Source organism: Gossypium raimondii, chromosome 13 (genome assembly GCF_025698545.1).
Source record: "Gossypium raimondii isolate GPD5lz chromosome 13, ASM2569854v1, whole genome shotgun sequence".
NCBI lineage: Eukaryota > Viridiplantae > Streptophyta > Magnoliopsida > Malvales > Malvaceae > Gossypium > Gossypium raimondii.
Window position 1 is genome coordinate 34,663,548 of NC_068577.1, and position 23,712 is coordinate 34,687,259.

General features: G+C 36.1%; 2 non-coding genes across 2 annotated transcripts; both read right to left on the bottom strand.

Moving 5' to 3' along the window:
- On the bottom strand, positions 1 to 107 carry LOC128036493 (small nucleolar RNA R71). Its single transcript, XR_008193288.1, has one exon. It is a non-coding gene; the product is annotated as a small nucleolar RNA R71 (small nucleolar RNA).
- Positions 108 to 8,075: 7,968 nt separating this feature from the next.
- LOC128036377 (small nucleolar RNA R71) lies at positions 8,076 to 8,182 on the bottom strand. Its single transcript, XR_008193174.1, has one exon. It is a non-coding gene; the product is annotated as a small nucleolar RNA R71 (small nucleolar RNA).
- Positions 8,183 to 23,712: the final 15,530 nt, after the last annotated feature.

The following is a 23,712-nucleotide window of genomic DNA, read 5'->3' on the forward strand; positions in this document are numbered from 1 at the left end:
CAACTAAGAAGAGAGATTGTTGTCTTCAGACAGATGGAAGGAGAAAGTTTTTATGAGGCATGGGAATAATTCAAGATGTTGATTTAAAAATGCCCGCACCACGGATTTCTAGAGTGAATGCGATTGCATGTATTTTATAACGGGTTGTATCCAAACGCACGATCTGGATTAGACGGAGTAGCAGGAAGAGCCCTTTTAAATAGGACATACGAGGACACGTACGAAAATATGGAAAATATTGCATTAAACTCTTGTCAATGGCCAACTGAATGATTCATATATGGTCAGAAACCCACTACGGTCAAAGTTATTCAAGAGGATGATAAGTATCAACAAATAGTGGATAGACTCAACCGTATCGAATCTGCTTCTACACCATCTATGCATGAAGGAGACAAGCCACTCTTCCATTATATCAACAATCTTGATGAGGATATAAATTATATTGGGAATAAGGGTGGAAACCCTTATTCAAATACATACAATCTCGGTTGGAGAGACCACCTAAATTTGAGATGGGAAGGAAAGCAATGAGGAGGTAACAATTCAAATCAAGTTAAGAAATACTAATTACCGACCTTATTCCTTGCAGAAAGCTCAAGATGGAACCAACCCTAGTGACCATACTGCATGTGGTCAACGTCTGGATAGAATTGAGGGAGAGATGCAGTGAATGAGAACAGATGTGAAACAGATGCAATCTAAGTGCACTAACTCAATAAGAACATTGACTAAGCTCAAAGATCAAATGAGCCAATTGATGAGCATGATGGGAAACATTAAAAGACAAATTGGCACAGGTATCCCAAGCAATATAGAAGATAATCCACGGAGGGAAGGTAAAGAGCATGTGAAAGCTATAGCACTCCGATTAGGCAAAGTACTAAGTAGGCCAGAAATACCTACCCAGAGGTAACTATGGACAATATTCATGAACCGCAAGATAACTCCCTAGAAGTAGAAAATAGACCTGAACTAGAGGAGGAGAATGCACTAAAGATCAAGACAGGAAAATAGACACTTAAAGATGCCGGAATCACAAAAGTTCCATCCCCATCAAGACTAGAATAAAAGCAAAAGTGAGACAAAGATGAATTTGTAAGTTTTTTAAACTTGTTTAAAACATTAAACGTTAACCTACCTTTAATCGAGTTAATTGAAAAGTTTCCAAGTATGCCAAGTTTTTAAAGGTGATGATAGCAAGGCGTAAGAAAATCAAGGTAGGAGAACAAGTTAATTTAAGTACTTTCTGTAGCATGATTATTTCAAGACAGGTACCTCAAAAGTTGAAAGACTCGGGAAGTTTTACTATTCCCATAGAGATAGGGAGTATTCAATTTAATAGAGCTTTACATGATTTAGGAGCTAGTATCAATTTAATGCCCTTATCAATTTTTGAAAAACTTGGGTTAGGGAATCTTAAAAAAACTCATATAACATTACAATTGGCTAATAGTTCATTGGTACATCCAAAGGGAGTGCTAGAAGATATGCTAGCCAAAGTGAGAAGTTTTATTATGCCCACGAATTTTGTAGTGCTTGATTTTGAATAAGATCATGAAATATCGATCTTATTAGGGATACCCTTTCTAGCCACGTCTAGATCTACCATTGATTTAGAGAAAAGTGAATTAACTATGAAGATTAATGGTGAGATTGAAACCTTTAAATGTGGCCATCAACCGAGCGAGGAAGATAGGGGAGCAATATAAAAAGATATTTATTCCTAATGTCCCCGAGTCAATGGACACACTTCCTTTTATGTATGCAGAAATAATATATAGGTTCAAGGAAAGGGACAAACGGGAAAGGGTGGAATGGCATGATAGACGATGGACCAATATTGATAGAATAAAAAGATCATCCACGGGTGAATTGACAATACTGTTGGATAAATCAAGCAGTATAACGTAAAATTTGTGAATTGCTGCATGATATTTGTAAATTACTGTATACTTAACTAACCATATAGTTTAGATTTTAACTTTTATTTGATGTATGTTTATCCTTATATTGAAACATCCTTAAGATGGAGTTTTGGGCCAAAACAGAGTCGGTGTCGCGACATGACAATAGCAATTCACGATGTAGCAGACAATCCCTGCAGATCTCCAAACTAACAGATGTGTTGCGACACAGAACCCCTGTGTCGCAACATCGATATTCTACTAGGGATGTTGCGACATGGAACCCTGGTGTCATGACATAATTGCAAATTTTTGCAGGGTTGATCTGACCCATTGTGCAACCCGGCGGCTTAAACATCAATTTTAGCTGATTTTTAACCCTTTAAAACCCTAATTTTATAACCTAAAACTATATTTACTACTAATTAAAACACTGTTTCACCCTTTCTCCCTCAAACTCTCTCAAATATCTCAATACCTCTAAAACCTTAAACCCTTAATTTTTTAAATTTCCTTTCACAAACTCCTTTATCATCTTCAGAACAATAAGGATTGGGGACACAGCAAGCAAGGAATTCAAATGAACGTCGACTATATATTAGAGTTAAAGGTTCCTAAACTCAAAATTTTTATTGTTCCATTGAATCATTTATTTAGTAAATTATTAGGATTGAAACATCATGCCTCCTAAGAAAGTTAGGCGAACAATGGAAACGAAGTCATCGATGGTTCAAAATCCCTTAACTTTTCTAAGTCTAAATATTGAAAAGTATTTTAATGAACTTCAAGGAAAAACATTCATCCAAGAGAGAGGATTTGATCCATCGATGATTTTGTGTAAAGAAATTTGGTCTCTGGTTAGATATCATCGATGGGAACGTTTTTGGATTATCCTAAAGGATAATGCCATGGTCCCCATTATCCAAAATTTTTATGCATCTCTAATGGACCACGAGTCCAGAAATACAGAAGGTCATATATGGCATACAATACTTTTGCTGGGGAAACAGGTGCAAGTAACCCCTAGAATAATTTGCGACTTTAATAATGTTCCATAGTATGAGAATGATTTCATTGAGGAAACTGACTTAGAATATTTTAGAGACATAGATATGGGTAATATTATAAACTTTTTAACTAAAGGAAGGGGCGAATGGAAGTATCACACATGTACCAATATCCCAGTATATTTCCATCAAGCTATTATGTTTCCTGAAGCTAAGATGTGGATTCAATTTGTTTGCACACGAATTGTACCTACTTTAAATGTTTCTAATGTTAACAAATTTAGAGCAGTTTTACTCTATGCCATTTTGCATAAAAAGCAGGAATGTGTTGGCAAATGGATCCACCAGAACATGGGAAGATGCATTAGTAGCTAGAAGGTGCGAGTATTCTTTTCCCATCTAGTGAAAACTTTATACAAAAAGGCAAGTGTACCTATGACATCTACTGAACAGTCGTTGAAACCATCCCAAAGCATTATCAGGGACACCTTGTTCCAACAATAAACTGAGCTACGAGTCAAACAGATAAAAGACTACAAGAAGTGACAATAAGAAATGATAGCTACACCCATTTTGTCAAAAAGGTTGGCACAAGCTCAACAAGACATTGGTGAGGAGGATGACGGGGATAAAGAGATGGACGATGATCCAATGGATGTAAGAATCGGGACCAATTTTTCAAGAGATTGCTAGGCGAAATAACATTCGAGTCCTCAATTATACTCCAGATATGTTTAGTTCGACGAGTATGGCACAAGAAGAAAAAGCAGCAGGAAGAAAAAATGAAGGAGAAGAAGAGGAGGATGACGGGATGAAGAAATGGACGATGAGGAGAATGATTGAACTATTTTTAATTTTATAAAGATTTGTATTAATTTTTGGGATAATTTTACTTTAGAATTTGTAGGAGTAGGATTAATAAGTAAATTTTAGTACGTTGTAGTCTTGTTAAATTTTCTATGTAGGAACCCAACATGAAGGAGACACAAAAAATTCGAGCTAACATGATCAAAGGAGGAAGCACCCACTATTAGCAATTGAAGTGACTACGATCAATTAGGTAACTTCCTTCCTTATCTATTATTGGGCTAAATATTGAAGTCAAGGTGTCAACTAAAGTGTGGGGGGTAACATAGAAAATTTGCTTCAAATTTTTAATTTTCTTTGGTTTTTCTTGTCTATTGTGTGCTTGAGCTTGTAGAAATAAAAGTGATTCGTTAGGAGCATGTACATAGGTTGCTTGTGTTTATGAATAAATCTGGCATAATGATAATTGATTTTAAACTTTTGATTATTAGACTACTAAAGTTTTATATGTTACATTGTAAATAGGTATTAAGCTATCATTTGTACCAAGTGATATAGAAAATACAAGGAAACGAGCATGCTAGTATGAATGATAAATGGTTGAATTTGTGTTTGTTTGGTTGATTAAATTTGTGCATTATGAGATATTTAGGGAGGACCTAAGGCATTGTTTGGAACACATCTAGATCCAAAAAGCTATCCTATTTATCTTCACATTTAGTACCAATTTGGAGCCTTTTGACACTTCTTGATGAACCACATTACAAACCCCGAGCTTGAAAATGTTAATTTTTATATGCCATATTTCTTTGGTCCTATACTGCACGATTATAGACATCTAGCCATACATATTGTGGGTCAAGTAGATACATCAAGGTGGAGTTTGTAAAATTAGAGCGAAATAGAAAAGATTGGTGTATAGGAACTATAAGTTAGCCTAATGTGCGAAACAGAAAGAAAAATCCAAAAAGAGAATTGGTATGAGTAGAAAAAAGTCTTAAATTAGCGAAAAAGTATTTATGAGTGAGATGTATTGAAAAAGAGAAAATTCACAAAGTCACAAAAGAAAGAAAAACTCGTTCATTAGTGTACAAAAAACTTGTAAGGTTAGCCATAGTTACTGTGTCATGCTATGACTTCCTGTAAATGTAGAGACAAGGAAGGTGAGAGAAGGAGAAATAAGGCGGTGAGCGGGTAAGGGTAACTAATGGGGGAAGAATAAGGATCAATACGATGTGCCAAACTATTTTCGTGTTTATAACCTTTTGATGCTTACTATTTTTGAATTTCATACCTGTCCTAAGCCTCAGAGCGTTACAAGCCGAAAAGCCCTATGTGACCTAAGTATCATTATACATGAATGAACAACATACTAAACATTGACATAAATATCTATTTTTATTCTGCTCTGACAATCAAAGTACTTGTATGATTTGTTGATGGGTTCCTATAGATGAGAACTTTAATACTTGTATATTTTGTAACATACTGAACTTAGATGTTTGTGATGAAAAGTGGTAAGTCAACTCCATGTCATGTCGAAATTGTTAGTAAACATGAAAGACCTAAGTCATATGATCCAAAATCAATACTTGTACCATACTTGCTCAAGGCTCGTCATTTTTATTTGTCATCTTTGTTTATGATTGCTTGAGGACAAGCAATGACTTAAGTATAGGGGAGTTTGATCTGCTGTAATTTGGTGTAGCAGATTAAACTAGTTTTCACATTTAAGGAGCTTTAATACAAGCATTTTCTTTATGTTTTAAGTAAGTTTCTTTAGTTTTACTTACATCCAATAAAACATGCGCATTGAGTATTTTATTGACCTTAAGGGCTGAATAAGGCCTAAAACAGAGCTAGTTTACTTTTTAAGTGTACATGAGACCATTAGAAGGCCTTTTGGACCAATACTAGACACCATGTTGCAATATGGAAGATACGACGTCACAACATAGAGGACAAAATGGAGAAAGTAAGAAACTGCCTTCAATGTCATGACACAGGCTAAGGGTGTCATGACATACCCCTAAATATGGTTGCAAAGGAGCATATTGGCAGCTATGTCACGACACAGGTCCTAGTATGTCGCGACATCGACACTGTGACGAGAATAAAACACGAAGCATGAGCGTTTCGGTCCGGACAATCAAACTTAAAGCTCGAGAATGTTAGCTAACCTAGGGTTAAGGACGACGACCATTTGAAGGCTATAAATAAATGATATTGGGCAAAAATAAAAAATTTAAAGTAAAGAATAAACTCTAAATCGTTTTTGGTAGGTCTTTGAAGCACAACTCGCTTGCTCCTTCCTTTGCTCTTCCTTTCTTGCCACACAATCAAGCTAAAAAGCTCTCAATGTGGCCGAATAAGGCTGCTCTCATACCTTGCAAACACTCTTTCGAGACGAAGAAGTATAGGGGATGGAAAATGAGAGAAAAAAGAGAACAAATAGAGAGGAAATGAAGAGTTATAGATGAGTGAGTTGAGTGATGAATGAATGGAAAAGTGAGGGATGAATAAAATAGGATTTTGGAGCCTTGATTTTCTCTCCCCATGTGGCCGGCCCTTGAATGAAAGAAGAATGAGTTGATGACTTGCCATTTTTAGCTTGGAGCATGAGAGAAAAAACTAGAAAAGAGGAGGGGTTTGAACAATTATGTGAAGGAGTCTTGGGGATGAATTTTAATTAATTAAAATCATAGTTATATGGCTGATTTGGGTTGTATCATGGACGGTTTGGGCCTCTCTCCTTCAGTGGATAATTTCAAGCTCTTTTCTCCTTAGTAGATTGTCCAATTTCCCTGCCCAATTTCTGATCTAGGTTGAACATATCCTTGACACATTAATCCTTTATTTAGGGCATCCAAGGCTGATTGTTAATTAGCTTTTCTCTACATGGCTTGTGCTATAAGGATGCTACAACATTTTGAGCTCCAAAAAGGTGACTTCCAAAATTGTCTTTTCTTCAAGTGCACCAAATTGCTTCAAATTAACAGAATTTTATAAGTTTAGCATATAAATAATTAAAAGTAAATATTTGTATTTAATTTTTCAAACTTAGATATTCTATAATGAAATTACAAGAATATGTTAAAAAGAAGTCAGAATTGGCAAGATTTACCAGTTAGAAAGTGCAGAAAAGCCTATATATTTTCAAGTTACCCAAGGTCGGGATATAAGTAGTTCCTATCAACTAGTTAATTTAGTTGGAGGTCGAGAGGTAAAAATTACGTTAATTACTAGTTAAATGATTATAACCCTAAATCGATAGTTAATTATGAATACTAAAACAAGTTAGTCTTCCATTTGTTAGTCGAGTGATTTACGAGTACTTTTGCTATTTTCTTATTTTGCATGTTTTATTTCAAAATATTTATATTCACAATTTTTCATACTATGATTTTGATTGAGTACTTTCTAGACTTGTTAGTGTAAGAGTTAATTGCTAGCTAATCAAGCCTCTGTTGGGTACGATCCTCGGAACACTCCACACTTCATTGTAAAAATTATATTACAACTTGACTGATACACTTGCGAACACCGCCTAATTCCAGATATTTAGTTGCAATATTTACACTCTCGAAGTTTGCACATCGAAAGGTGGTCAAGTAATTTTTGTCATTACTGGGGAGGCTTCAGCATTAGATTAGTTTTTAATTTCTGCAATTAGTAAGCTAAATAGGAAAATTTTAGGTAATAGATACAACATTTATTTTATTATTTATAATTTTTGTTGTTTACTAAATACTTTAGTTTTCTCTAATATCATTGTATGACTCAGAGCAGGGGCACCCTTATCAAGCTAATCACCAATCCGAAGAGAATAATTAGATGTAATTGTAAGCAGCAGCAACAACAAATCCAAAATAACCCACCTGCTGTAGTTGACCCACCATGCGAGAACCCACTTTACGAAGATCCACCAGAACAAAATCCACCACCAGAACCACCTATACTTATAGAGCCATTGATGGCTCAAGAAGAACGAACTCTGCCTGACTATGCGCTATTGAATCTAGATGTTGTGCGAAACAACATCGAGAGGCTAACAATCAATGCTAATAATTTCAAAACTTAAGTCATCCGTGATTTAGATGATTCAAAATAATTTTCAATTTCGCGGTACAATGAAGGAGGACCCGAACCAAAACTTAAAATGGCTTCTCCAACTTTACGATACATTCAAATTTAATGGGGTCACCGATGACGCTATTCATCTTTAGTTGTTCCCTTTTTATTCGTTGATAATGCTTTGTCTTGGTTAGATGTGCAAGCTTTAGGTTCAATAATGACATGGGATGAGCTTGTAGGTAGATTCTTACACAACTTTTTTCATATCTATAAGACCATCCAACTGAGGTGTGATATTGCTGATTTTAAACATATCAAGGGGAAGAGCTTCTATGATGCATGGGAACATTTCAAACTGTTGCTGAGAAAGTTTCCACACCATAATATGTAGGAAAGGCTGCAACTGAAAATTTCTTATAATGGTCTAGAAGAAAATCTGAGGTTCGAGTTAGATGGAGCTTTAGGAGGGGCCTGTATGAACAACACATACGAACAAGCCTCTCAGTTGATTGAGGACATGGCTATGAACTTGTATATAAGGCCCAATGAGAGATTTACATACAATCTGATGCCACCAATAGTTAAAACTGTCCATGAGGAGGACAAGTATTAGCAAATTCTTGAACTTTGGTATTTCCTCCATTCTCTCCTTCACTTAAGCATAAATATAAACTTATTATTGACTTAATAATTCACAAATCCAATGACCATTATTAAACCATGTTTAAGCGAGTGGGAATTGATGGCCAAGATCATTCTATGCCACTAACTGTGTTTTAAACATGTTTTAATCACAGTTAGGTCCTTAGAAAAATTACCCCTTAAGGGTTTTCTTAAATCCTTAATCTAATCTTACTTGTTTAGTTACATTGTAATGTAGTCTTTGTGCTATAATAAACAACTTATCTCATTTAATCACTTAGTATTTCAAGCTTGTAATTTCATATATGATACGTGAACTCATTGAATAAGATTCTCGGGTTAGCTTGACTTAGAAGATTTGGCCTCAAAATTGACTTTTTTGACTTTAACAAAAATCAGGTTGTTACAATTCATCTAACCGATTCAAATGTAAACCATCTATTAATTACAACATTATTTAGTCATAGAGTTATTCCATTAAAGTATCATGACTAAGCTCCCGCTGCTATATATCATTAAGAAATCTATTTATCAAGTGTTCATACGATGACCTTATTATATGTGTATTACCCTCATAGGATATCCATGATCTCTTTAGGTTAAATTTGTTCTCCCAATTTGATCCTATTTTATCTCATGGCAACCATTACATCTTCCTCCATGAAAAAGTTAGTTACTAACACATAGTAATTAAATCATTCATCCTATAAAAATGATTTGTGGCTATGTTACTTTTACACATATCATGTAATGTCAATAAAAGGATATCATTTACCCTTTGTTGGACTACGAATTCCAGTATTGTAAGTGAAGTCATGTCATGCAGAAGTTGTATATCCAACGTACCAACTTTCGACTCTATTACCAATTGAACTTAGGTTTTCAATACATCAAGGCATACAAGTCATGCACATGTAGTCCATATTTACCCAAGATTGAGGTAAGTCACACTATGAATGTCACAAGTGAATAAATCCATAAATAGATCTATGATTTATTTAACTTGGGTCATGTCCGATGTATTATCTATCTAGAAAATCACATCTGTGTCTTTAGCTTCTGGGAGTCATCCACTTCTATATCTAAGAAAGGTATCTCCTAATCAAACTTGATAGACGACACAATAGTCTTTTAACTGATTTGCTCAATTCCGAGTAGACTATGGACCATTTAGATTACCTACTAATATAAGTTGTCTTCTCACTTTATAATCCAGCTACATAATGCAACTTAATATTAGTTGAACATTAGGTAATCAATGAGTCAATATTTGCTTGTTCATTTAGCTTTGTATGAAAAAACCATTGAGAAAAAAATAAAAATGATGTTAATGTAAATGATGGAATTTTATTAAACCAGTCTATTCAAAAATTACAATTACATATGAAGAAAAACTACACTAAAGGCATTAGATCCTAACAATGCTAACAACCCCTTATCCTAGTGGCAAGAGTATTATGTTGTGAAACATGACAACTTGGGTTAATTTCCAAGCAACTCTATTCCCCACACCTAATTATCAAAAGTGTAAACTCCCTCATTAGTTACTTTAAAATTAGGTCATTCTTATTTTGGTCACCCAAATTTTTTTGTTAATTTATTCACTTAATTAAATTAATCAAATTGGTCACTCCACTGTTAATTTTTCTTTAATTTTTTTCTTCTCCCCTCTAACCTAGGAATCCTAGTTGATGCCTCTTTAAAGATGGCGTTGCTACTTTCATCGAACCATCATTGACGAGTGTTGTCAGGTTAATGATCAACATCAAAGTCTTCTTCTTTCTCCCTATTTTCCTTCTCCTTTCTTCTCCTTACCCACAATCGTCGCTTTTCATTGCCACTACCATGATTGTCCCGTATCGTGAACCCAATAGGGATTAAGTCTTCTCTCATATTTCTTTTTCTTATTTTTTGATTTTTTTTTCTTATGACATTTTTTGCTTTGCTTTTTAGAAGTTCTAGGTTTGTTGGATTTGAGATCCCTTTTTCTTTTATGGTTATTGAGTGTGTTGTATTTATGATTGTTGTTATTAAGGAAATTTCTAAGATGATTTTAGGTTTGGTGGATTTCACAAATGATAATGTAGGTGCTTATAGTTTGGGTAAGGGAAGAAATGATGATTAGGGGTTGGTGATGAGCAATGATGGGATTGGTGGTGCCAATTGAGCTTTTCGACAAAGCTAGGTAGTGAAGTTGGTGACTTGAGATTGAAGGTGAGATTGAGGGTGAAAGATGATGATGTTGAGGGAGTAGATGAAAAAAAGAAGAGCAGAGAGAGAAACTAGAATAAAAAAAATGAATAAGAATGAGGAAAAAAGAAGATTAAAATTAAAAATTTCAAAAAATAGATTTAATAGTGGAGTAATCAATTTGATCAATTTAATTAACCATGGTGATAAAATTAACAATATTTTTGAATAACCCAAAATAAAGTTAACCAAAATTTAAAGTGACTAATAGGTAATTTACTCTTAAAAAAATATCACTCTTTGATAAAAAAATGTTTAAGTATCTAAGTAGAAAAATCCTATAAATTGAGAGTCAAATTTCCATTTAAGCCTAACAAATAATCTCAAACCATCACTTTTTTGCTCATCTTATTTTAACAAATACTACTTTGGTGGATGCAACTAAGGACCAGATTGAGTCCACAAAAAGGCATGTTTACTTGTGCGGTAGTCATCTATGATGAAAGGAAATGAGCAATCATATCATATCACAAGCCAGCCATGGTCATGGGCTAGGCTATGTGGATCGTCACCTATATATATAAACAAGTACTTTTACTTGTAGCCAACCATCCAATGGGTCTTCACCCATATATATAAACAAGCCGGCCGAGCCTCTTCTTCTGTAACTAAAGACTAATATAAACAACACCATGGAGATGGAGGTCTTCCATTTCCTCTTTTAACATTCCCATAATGTTTGTGTTTTTATTGGGTAAGTAGCTAATCTAGTTTTGATGTCACAGGTGGTTGAGTTGAAGGTACGTTTACACTGCAAAGCTTGCGAGAAAGCTGTCAGGAAATCCTTGCTGAAGATCAATGGTATCTATGAATATTTACGATTAATAAAAATGCGAAGGATTAGAGAAAGACTAAGGGTTTGGTGGTTAATATGTATATAGGCGTAAAATGCGTGGAAATAGATATGATATCATGTAAAATCACAGTGCTAGGCTACGTGGATCGCAAAGCTGTGGTGAAGTCTATTCATAAAACGGGGAGAAAAGCCGAGACATGGCGGCCATCATCATCATCAGCAGCAGCTCGTAAAAGGGATGAATACTTTAGTCCCAGACTTCCTAAAGGCTTCAGCTGCATTATTCCTCGATGGGGTTACCAAAAAGTTTAAAAAAGCAGTTTTACTCCAATTGTTTTCTTAGATATCTTGAGTTGTAAGCCAAGTAAGACTCTACTTTGATGCGAATTTGACAAGTAAGACTTTATTTTTATAACTAACCCTATATTTAGGAATTCGTGATTGAATATGTGTTTTCTGTATGCTTGTTTGAGATTTGATTGATTGATCAAAATTAAGGTTCCTTTAGAGATGCTGCTTAAAGACAAAAGTTGCGCAATGTAGCTTTCTCGCATCAGGTCAAAGTATTTTTACTTGGAAACATGGAGATGTGGGGTATCGATCCGAGCGCTCTACCATCTGAGCTATATTCCGGTTCTCTCTATAGGTTCTGATTACGTTATATGTTCAAAACGTTTTAAATAATTATCCCACTAGTGTCATGGCTTCTAGGCACGAGGGCCTAACTATGATAATAATTGGTTCAAGTAACCGATGGCAATTACTATGATTTTAAGAAGTCTATTTAGTCTTATTTTTAATTTCATAAATTTTGCTTATCTATTTGTATGATTCAACAATTAAAATTCAATTCATAATATTCTTGTTGAACTTCATGTGGTATTTTAATATTTTAAAATTGTTGAAATGAAAATTTTAATCAATCTATATTTGATGCATTAATAATGTATGGATAGTAAATCATTAGATGTCATATTTTAAAAATATAATAATTGTATTCATTATAATAAATTTTAAATTTATTCATTAATTTAATAACGATGTGTGTTAGGAACTTTGATTGTCGGTTTCATCACGTATTCTATTCGATCTCATGTTTGAACAACAGTCAGGATAATTGTTTTGGGACAATCAAAGGTGATGAGTTGTGTTGACATTTTTTTTATTGTATAATTAATGTTGGGCTATCTTAAATGTTATAACACCCCTAACCCCTCTCCATCATCGGATTAGGGTCACAGAGATTACTAACAAATTAAACAATTAATTAATCATAATTAACATTTAAGCTAACCAATAACATTATATTATACAAGGGCAGGTCACGACAATCTAATACTTTCATACAAGGATTTAAACTATCGAATAACGAATCATACTATGCAATGCTAAACTTGGTCTTCCACTGTCTACACTCTTATCACTATTTATCCCTTCTTGAATGCTAAAAGTTGGCTACATACAAGATTATTCCAATTATTAGCATCAAAGTATAGGTCCATACTCTGACTATTTATTTTCTTTATTTTCAATAATGTTAGTAGAATGCACTTAATTTAGGTTTGCTAATCCATTCCAATCCAGAGTAAAAGTTACTCTTATAGTCCCTAATTCGCGTCTACGGGCCCCTAAAAATGTTTAAAAATAGACAGGGACTAATTCAGAATAATTTTGGAAGTTTAGGGTCATTTTTGAAAATTTCTAAAAGCAAGGGACACACAACCATGTGACCAAGCCATGTGGAATACCCCTATTCGTGTGACTCTTGAATTTGGGACACACGGTCGTGTCCTAGGCCGTGTCCTTGCCCATGTAACTCATTGACTTGAGACATACATCCGTGTCTCAGCCCGTGTAACTCACTGACTTGGGTCACATGCCTGTGTGTGTTGCCCGAGTGTGACACACGGTTGTGTGCACCTAAAAGTACCTTAAAACTCAAGTTTACCATTTCCTACTTGCTTGGACACTAAGTAGCTCATTTACCAATCGTTTAACCTACTCAAAAACACGATTAAACATGCCCGAATTATACCAAATTCATCACCTAATATGCCTAACCAATGTACCCTCAGTGGTACCACATTTTATATGTTCAAATACATCAACAACACATCAACATTCAAGACTTTCATTCATATTACATTTACCATAATTGGACTATCACTTAGCTACTTAAACTGTCAAACCTTAGACTATCACATATCAAAATATAAACTAGGCTAACATACCAACACAGCCTCAACCACAACCATATACATATTTAACCATTATTTCACTAGCAACTAAGATAACAACACCTTATAAACAATATCAACAAAAAACTCCCTAGGTACATGCCATTACAAAATAAGATGCCACCACACTTGAGCTCAAGATTTGTTGTTTGATCCTGAGTTAGTGATAAGTCAAACAGTACCTAGCCTGCGCACAAAAAACAAAATCGCACGCTGAGTATAACTTAGTGGTATTTTTATAATCCGAATAATATAAACTTGATATAAGTATTTAAAGTGCAATATGAAACAAGTAAGCTATGTTCAAGAGTTTCAATTTAATAATATAATTTTGCTTATTCTTTATTCATATCTACTAAGATTTTCACATGTTCAAACATATATTAATCACATTTCATATAGCATTTGCATATTACAACTCATGCAATGGCATGATTCATCTTTTTGTTTAATGCTTGAATTCTTTTCAAGTTCCACATCTCATTTCATCATTTCATATCTCATTTCTCATAATTCAATCCATATTCACAATAATATACTATTTCATATTTCATCTCTCGTCATTGCCATTTCAATATCTTCTCATCTCATTTCCATTTATCAACTATGTCATTTCAATATCGAACACATAAATTTATTTTACTTTCCCCTATTAACACAGCTCAGAATCGGACGGATACACGGATCCAACCAACACACTAGTTTGGCACCCAGTGCCTCATCGCATAAATCCAAAGTAATAACTACGTCCAGCGTTATATAAATTGACACCCAGTGTCTCATCGGTTAAATCGAAGCAAATTGGCACCTAGTGCCTCATCGATTTGAGGTCGAAGTAATCCTTGAACTCTTCCTATCCTATAGCATGCCATCTATACTCGACTCAACCCAAGCAGTTAATAGGGTTTCATTTCACTTTTCAATACAACTAATGTCTCAATTTCACATATATACACATTATCACATATAGTCAATTTAATATTCTTATAATCAATATATTTCATAATATACAAAATAAATTCATTTCCAATCTACTTTGAATTTAATTCAATCTCAAAGTACCAAAGTATTCACCTCAAATGCTTACCATATGCAAACAATTAAATATGCAACAATCTACTATTTAGTTCAGATTATAGACACACAAACCGTGAATACCGAGCTATTCGACATTGATTTTATCCTTCCCCTTTTTATTCGAAGATTCTGGTACAACGTTAGGTATGGAACAAAATAATTAAATCACATTAATATTACACATTTCAATTCCACATTAAATTTCAATTTTCACACTATATTTTGCTTATTCTTCAATTTCATCCCTAAATCGAGACTAATTTTAACCTCCACATTTAAACTCAAATTTTTATATGAATTTCACTCTAACTTAAATTTGGCATCCTCTTTTCCAATTTGACCCCCTCAATTTTGAATTTTTCGTAATTTAGTCCCTATTGGTCAAAATAAAAAATTTATTCCACAATTTAGTCCTTTTCCATTTCTAACTTAAAAAATATATCTATTTAATCCCTATTATTTAAACCATTCAACAATATCAACATCTAAAATCTTGAACAATACTAAAAATTACAACATGGGTCAGGTAGCCCTAGGTACCGAGATTCTAAAAACGTAAAAATTACAAGTATAGGGGACTAAATTGACTAACCAATTGAAATTTGAAAGTTGGAAACCCTTGGAGCCTTTGGCCTCTTTTGTTTCTTTCTCTCTTTCTTTTCTTTCAATTTGCGTGCATTTGTTTCATCTTTCTTTCCATTTTCTTTCTATTTCTTTATTATGTTTTCATTTTATTATCTTTATTATTATCATTATTATTAAAGTTACTTTAATATATATAACATATACACATGCAAATTCATTAAACCATAACCGACCACCTCCCACCATTTTAATAAATGGTAAATTTGTTACTTTAGTCCATTCTATTTATTTCAATCTATAATTCAACTTTTAATTAATACGCGATTTAGTCCCTATACTTTAACAACTCCTAATTTCACGAAATTTACTAATCCAAAAATTAATTCACTACTAAAATAGCCTCATAAATATTTAACAAAAATATTTATGAGTCCAATTTACAAGTACGGAGTCCTAGAAATACACTTTCCAACACCCCTGACTATTGGTTACAAATGTTCTAATTGGAAAATGAAAGGGGAATTCCATGCTAACGGTATTTCTTATATTTTTAATTAACTTGGAGAAAAAGGGATGAGAGTTTGAGTTGTTCAAGAACTTTTTCCTTATCTTTTAAGAGAGCTTGAAGTTATTGGAAAGCTATTCTTATATATTTGATTGACTTGGAAAAGGGAGGAGAGTTTGAGTTGTTAAATAACTTTATCCTTATCTTTTAAATGAGTTTGAGTTGTTTTCTAAATATTATACAAGATAATTCCTTTGATAATACTAGTATTCAAAATTGATGATAAATATTATTTAAAGGTTGGTTGGATGAGGACTTGAAGAATACCTATAAATAGGTTATTGTTTGGCATCATGATCGCACCACGACGTATGAATATCGAGCAGAGAATTAGTACAATATGTTAGAATATAAAACTGACTTAACTGCAAGTGTGACAGGTTAATTGTAATAATTTTAAGTGTTACAATGAAATACTTCGAGCATTCCAAGGATAAAGCCCAATAGTGATTGGGCTATAGTTGAATGAAAATGATCAAGCATGCAATCAAGAAATCTAGCTAGTTAATCGCTATGTACTATATTACGACAATTCATGATTCAAATTTAATTACAGAAAACTACCCCTATAAGAACTAAATTGAATGACAATCAAAAGTACACAAGAAAAAATGGTCGGTCGATATCTATGTTGCTAATTAATTCTTGGATTTATAAGAACTAAATTGAATGACAATCAAAAGTACACAAGAAAAAATGGTCGGTCGATATCTATGTTGCTAATTAATTCTTGGATTGGGGATATAAATTGCTCAAACTCCTAATTGATCCAATTTTACCTCTCGATCACCATTTGTAACGCCCCAAAAATCCCTTATATATATATATTTGTTTTTGTATGTTTGTGACACAAATATATGTCTGCTTCAGTGGTTATGTGTTCTCGGAGTGTTTGAGAAGTCTTGGGTTCAAGCCTTGACTTGGGAATTTTTTTTGTTTTAAATGAATAAACCCCTATTTCTAATCAGTAGGCTTATAAATATATGTTGGTAAAATATGTTAGAATGGGCTTGCTGGTTTGGTGGATAAGTAGAGGGTTAGTTGCGTTGGGGATTAGGAGTTCGAGTCTTTACGTGAGCAAATGATTTATTTTTGCCTGATGCCGTGGAGGTGTTTGAGTGGAGGCAGAATTCTGAAGAGAGTGGGATGAGTGTAGACAGTTTGGAGTGTTTGAGGGGTATGGGGAAGTGTGGGAGTGAATTTAGGGATAGAATGACTTAATTGAGGGATTTAGGGGGAAGTGGGGATTGAGTAGAATCCTATGCTTTCAAAAAATTTCTATTTTTCAGAAAAAAGGTGAGCAAACGTCCCCCTCCTCTTCTTGGCCGAATCTTCCCCTCTCAATCTTTTTTTTTCCTTTTTTTCTTCTTTTTCACCTTTTTTTTGTCAATCAAAAATCCTCCACTTGCTGCCATTGTTTTCAAAATTCGTTCCCCTTTTTGTTCTAAAAATTAAGACGCTAGTTTCCCTTCCCCTCAAGCCGGTCATGCGTTATCTTGCTCCTCTCCTTGGCCAAATATTGGTAGGTGAGTTCTGCTTTATTTTCTATCCTCTTTCGGCTGTGCACGTTCTTTTCTATCGTTATCTTTTTCCTATTCATGCCATCACCCCTTTTGTTTACCTCTTTTCAGTCTTTGTTTCCTTATCTCGATTCGTTCCCTCTTGTATTGCCAAATTGCACTCTACGCTGTCATCAGTTTGGTAAGTGATTTGGGTGTTGTTGTCTCGTTTTATAATATACTAAATGAAGGGTGGTGTTGATCGATAAGTTTGGTTTAATTAATGTTATAGGGAAATTTGATTTAAGGTTTAACGAAAAGGTTTTGTTACTCTCGTTTTAGGTGGAGACCAAGGGTTAGTTGGTGCATCTTCAAGAATTTGAGGGTCTGTTTTCGGTTGATCTCGGTCTTTGGAGTGCTCGGAGTGCGGTTAATTACTAACAAAATTAGGTGTGTAAATCCTACCCAAAACGTAAACTAGCAAAAGCCAGATATTATGGTAATTGACGCTACACGAGCGAGTGCATGATCGAGTGGTAAACTGAATGCATAAAATGTAGGAATTAGATTGTTGCGATCACCATGAGCGATTTCATGGTCTTAGGCTGTTTTGAGCCACGATGGGCCGAAATGGGCAGTGTGGGCCTAACGGGCTTGTAGCCCCACCGGGTAAACCACACGAGCGTGTGAAAAAAATTAGGCCAAACAGTGTAATTTTATGACCGAGACCAATTCTGGGCTATGTGGGCTACACGAGTCTGTGGGCCCAATAGGCCCGTATTATGGGCCTTGGGCCCAACTTCACTGTGACTGTATATAAAAAATGGCACGAGATATATATGTTGTACACAAGTATGATATGTTGCATGGGAATGGGATTATTATTGGAGGAAGTGTACTATATTGGAAGCTCTGCTGTATCTACTGTTTACCGCCGCAACCGGTGCTAATTTTGGAGTGTAGGGATGGGTGGGTGATATTATCCCCACATAGAGTGTTGGGCTGGACGGAGTGGAGTGTAGAGGCTAGTTGGGTAGGATTTCTGATTGCATGTCTGAACTGTTACTGTCACTGTAATGGGCTAAGGCCACACTGATATTGATACTGTAATGGGCTAAGGCCCAACTGAACTGAACTGTTATTGAATTGGGCTTAGTCCCAGACTGTACTTGCCTAGGGCCTGTTTGGCCATTTTTCTTATATGGGGTTACACACTGAGTTTTCGTAAACTCACCTATCTGTTTATTTTACAAGTAATCCCCAATCTTAGGGATTGTGCTACGAGAGACTCGGAGGTGGCCACACAACCGCACCAGCTTTTATATTGGATTTTTACTGATAATAATTTAATTTGGGTATTTGAAAGTAATAAGGCTTTTTTTAATTATTAATTTTTAATTTGGGATTTTAATTATTTAAAATGTCACTGATAGTAGTAGGACGCGGATTTTCAGAAGATGTATGCTTTTCAAGACACCAGGTTTTCGTAAAATACTGTAAAAGCTTCCGCATCAAACAATGTTTTAAATATAGTAACAAACTAATGTGATCAACAAACTACTAAAGACAACTTGAGTTTTCAATAAACAAGAATTAATATAGAACGGGTTTTTTCCAGTGAAACTATGTTTTCGAAAAACACTTCAATGTGATACCACCAGATGCAGCCATAACGTCTAGGCCAGGTTTAGGGTGTTACATTTAGTGGCAACAGAGAAAATTTCAAAACCCGACTGTGGTTTTTGTGTTTCTTCTAAAACTTGGAATTTTCAAAAAGAACTATTCTAAATGATTTGGAAGTATTTTGAAATATTTATACTGAATGTCTGGTACAGCGAGTCTCCGGTGCTAATTCTGTAAGTTCTCTAAAACTGTTACCTGTGTAAAACTAAAACTACTATAGATAGACCGTACTGAAACACTTAGGTTTTTGTATATTGATACTATAGTAAATCGATAAACACTGAAAGATACTGCGTCGTACGAAAATAAACTCTGAATTACTGAAACTAGTTCCATAAAAGATCTGCTAATAACTATTGAACTGTAAACTAATTCATAAAACTTTTAATATAGATAAGCGCGACTAAACGATGAGCGCATGAGGTACTCGTAGACGGGTTACTAGAGGCCGTAGAGGGGCTCGAGCTGAGTCCTCTTTACTGGGTAGTATGTTAAATCTAGATACTAGTGAGTCACTGGTGTCGCCTGTCACTGAGACTAGGTCACAAGACCGAACGGCTGGGGACGACGCACTGTCTCAGGTTATGTTAAGGATTTTAAAGAGGGTCATTGGGCCCAATACTGGAGTTGGAGGCCGGGGGTCGGTTACAGAGTGACTCCAGTCTAACAAGCTGAGATTTTTAGGGGTATTGCTGGAGTTACCCCTAACGTGGCTGAATATTGGATTGAGGCGACAGAGAGGATCATGGATGACCTCGACTGCACCTTCGAACAAAAATTAAAAAGACCCCTGTCATTGTTACAAGACGAAGCCTATCAGTGGTGGCTTACAGTTAAAGAGGGTACTCAGGCTGGCTGATTGTCATAGGAATTTTTTAAAACTACTTTCCAAGTGAAGTATGTGGACGCTAGTTATGTTGATGCCCGAAGGAGGGAGTTTCTGAATCTGACTTAGGGGGATAAATTAGTGGCTAAGTATGAAGCTAAATTTTTAAATTTAAGCCGCTATGCACGTGGGATGGTGGCAACCAATTATGAGCAATGTGTTCGGTTCGAGGACGGCCTCAGAGATAGTCTGAGAGTTTTGATAGCTCTAGAGAAGGAGCGAGATTTTTCCACACTAGTGGACAAGGTGAAGATCGCCGATAAAGTGAAGCGTACTGAGCGTCTAAACAGAGAAAATGGTTGGAATAAGAGGGATTCGGAGCCCTCGAGTTTCGCTCAGAGGCCGAAGAAATAGGCTAGAGTGGATGGGCCAGTTAGAGTTGGGGCCCCTATTGCTGCTACTGGACCGCAAACATGTATTGACTGTGCTAGACACCATTAGGGCAAGTGCTGGAAAAGGATTGAGGCATGTTTGAGGTGTGGATCATTAGAACACCGTATCAGAGACTGTCCACGGAGGCCCGAGCTGATGCAAGCTATAGGTCGGGGTACTGTTCAATCACCGAGAGGTGTTCAACAACCACCGAGAGGCTGTGGCGAGGCTGTTTTATGCTGCACATCACCAAGAGGACGGAGACGCCCCAGATGTTATTACTAGTACGTTCTTTATCTATAATGTACCTTATACTACACTGATTGATGTTGGGTTTACACATTCATATATAGCATGCTCAGCGTCTGAGACTTTGGGTATAATGGTTGAAACGACTGCTAGTGAAATTACTGTGTTGAGTCCTTTAGAGCAGTCAGTTAAGGTGAACAGATTGTTTAAAGATGTATCATTGGAGGTTCAAGGAACCATCTTTTTGGCGGACTTAATGGAACTTTCTTTTGGAGCATTCGACTTAATACTGGGCATGGACTGGCTGGTTAAGTATCAAGTGAATTTGGACTATGCTACTAAGCGAGTGGTAATGAAAACTGTGGAGGGGGATGAGGTGGTGCTAATAGCAGAGTATCAAAATTATCTGTCAAATGTGATTTCTGCCCTAAGGGACGAGAAGTTGGTTCGTAAGGGTTGTGAGGCGTATGTAGCCTACATCAATGGTGTTGATTCTGAGGCTTCGTCTATTAAAGATATCAGAACAGTCAAGGATTTTCTGGATGCTTTCCCCGATGAACTACCTGGACTACCTCCAAACCATGAAGTTGAATTTGGAATTAATCTTCTATCAGGTATAGCTCCAGTATCCATCGCTCCCTATAGAATGGCACCAAAGGAGCTAGTAGAGCTTAAGGCTCAGATTTAAAAGTTACTGGATCGAGGGTTCATTCGCCCTAGTGTGTCTCAATAGGGAGCACCAGTTTTATTCGTGAAAAAGAAGGATGGATCCATGTGTATGTGCATCGACTGCCGGTAACTGAATAAATTAACTATTCAGAACAAGTACCCCCTACCAAGAATTGATGATCTATTTGATCAGTTTCGAGGAGCTTCGGTCTTCTCTAAGATTGATCTCCGATCGGTGTATCATCAACTAAAATTCAAAGAGGATGATGTACACAAGACAGCTTTTAGGACTCATTATGGTCACTACGAGTTCTTGGTGATGCCATTTGGACTGACGAATGCACCGGCAGCTTTTATGGATCTGATGAACCAAGTGTTCCAACCTTATTTGGATCGGTTCATAGTGGTTTTTATAGATGACATCTTGGTGTATTCGAGAACTGAGGATGAACATGACGCACATCTCAGAGTGGTTCTACAAATTCTGCGAGAGAAACAATTGTACGCCAAGTTCAGTAAATGTGAGTTCTGGTTACGTGAAGTAACATTTTTGGGCCATGTGGTATCTACTGAGGGGATTAGAGTTGGCCTTCGAATTATTGAAGCTGTTCTAGATTGGAAGCTACCTAAAACGGTATCTGGGATTCGAAGTTTTCTGGGTCTTGCAAGGTATTATAGACGTTTTGTTGAGGGGTTTTCATTGATTGCTGCACCTTTGACTAAACTGTTACGTAAGGGGGTACCGTTTGTCTGGACTGGTAAGCCGCAAGAGAGTTTTGAGAAATTGAAAAAGGTTCTGACGGAGGCCCCTGTTTTAATGCAGCCAGAGTGTAGGAAAGAATTCACTGTCTACAGCGATGCATCACATGTCGATTTGAGATGTGTATTGATGCAAGAGGGTAAGGTGGTAGCGTACGCGTCTCGTCAGCTTAAAACTCATGAGGCGAATTATCCGACACATGACTTGGAGTTGGCCGCAGTGGTATTCGTATTGAAAATCTGGAGGCATTACTTATACGGTGAGAAGTGTATCATTTACACTGATCAGAAGAGCCTTAAGTACCTCCTCACTCAGAAGGAGCTGAATCTTAGCTTGTGTAGATGGATTGAGCTACTTAAGGACTACAACTGTACTATTGAATACCAACCTAGTAAGGCCAATGTTGTAGCCGACGCACTGAGCCGTAGAGCTATGACTGACCTAAGAGTGATGTTTGCTCGCCTTAGTTTATTTGATGATGTAAGTTTGTTGGTCGAACTTCAAGTTAATCCGACGTGGGTAGAGCAGATTAAGGGTAAATAGATAGAGAATGAGTCATTGGGACTTCGTTTCCGACAGCTTGAGAGTGGCAATACCAAAGATTTTGGACTGAAGAGAATCTGCGTACCGAAAGATACTGAATTGAGGTAGTCTATATTGCAAGAGGTGCATAGTAGCCCTTATGCTATGCATCCTGGCGGAAATCAGATGTACCGCGACCTTCGTGAGTTATACTGGTGGCCAGGTCTTAAGCGAGAGGTTAGCATATTTGTGGCTAAGTGTCTGACATGTCAGCAAGTTAAGGCCGAGCATCAGTTCCCTTTGGGTTTGTTGTAGCCAGTCAAAATTCTGCTTTAGAAGTGGGAGAGAGTGACTATGGACTTCATTAGTGGGTTGCCCCTCACACCTACTAAGAAGGATTCTATATGGGTTATCATCGATCCAAGTTCACCCACTTCATACCGGTTCGTACTGACTACTCTCTGCAGAAGCTAGCTAAATTTTATGTGTCTGAGATAGTGAGACTGCATGGGGTACCGGTGTCGATAATATCTGATAGGGATCCTTGCTTCACATCAGGATTCTGGAAGAAGCTACATAAAGCTCTAGGTACAAGATTGAACTTCAGTACTACGTTCCATCCTCAGACTGACGATTAGTCAGAGAGGGTGATTTAGATACTGGAGGATATGTTGAGAAGTTGTGTGATTGATTTCTGAGGTAGTTGAGAGGATTACTTGCCGTTAGCAGAGTTTTCTTATAACAACTGCTATCAGTCTAGCATTTAGATGGCACCTTACAAGGCTTTATATGGTCGTAGATGTGTCGTACACCTTCATGTTGGACTGAGTTGGGTGAGCGGCGTGTTCTAGGCCCTGAACTAGTTTCTGATACCGAGGATAAAGTTAGACTGATTTGGGACCGATTGAAAGCGACATCTGATAGGTAGAAGTCCTACGCTAATCTGAAGTGTCGAGAGATTGAGTATTATGTGGGGGATTTCATTTTTCTCGAGGTCTCACCAAGGAAGAAGGTATTGAGGTTTGGTCATAAGGGTAAGTTGAGCCCTAGGTTTATTGGGTCTTATCGCATACTGGGACGTGTGGGACTGGTTGCTTACCAGTTGGAGTTACCTCCAAAATTAGA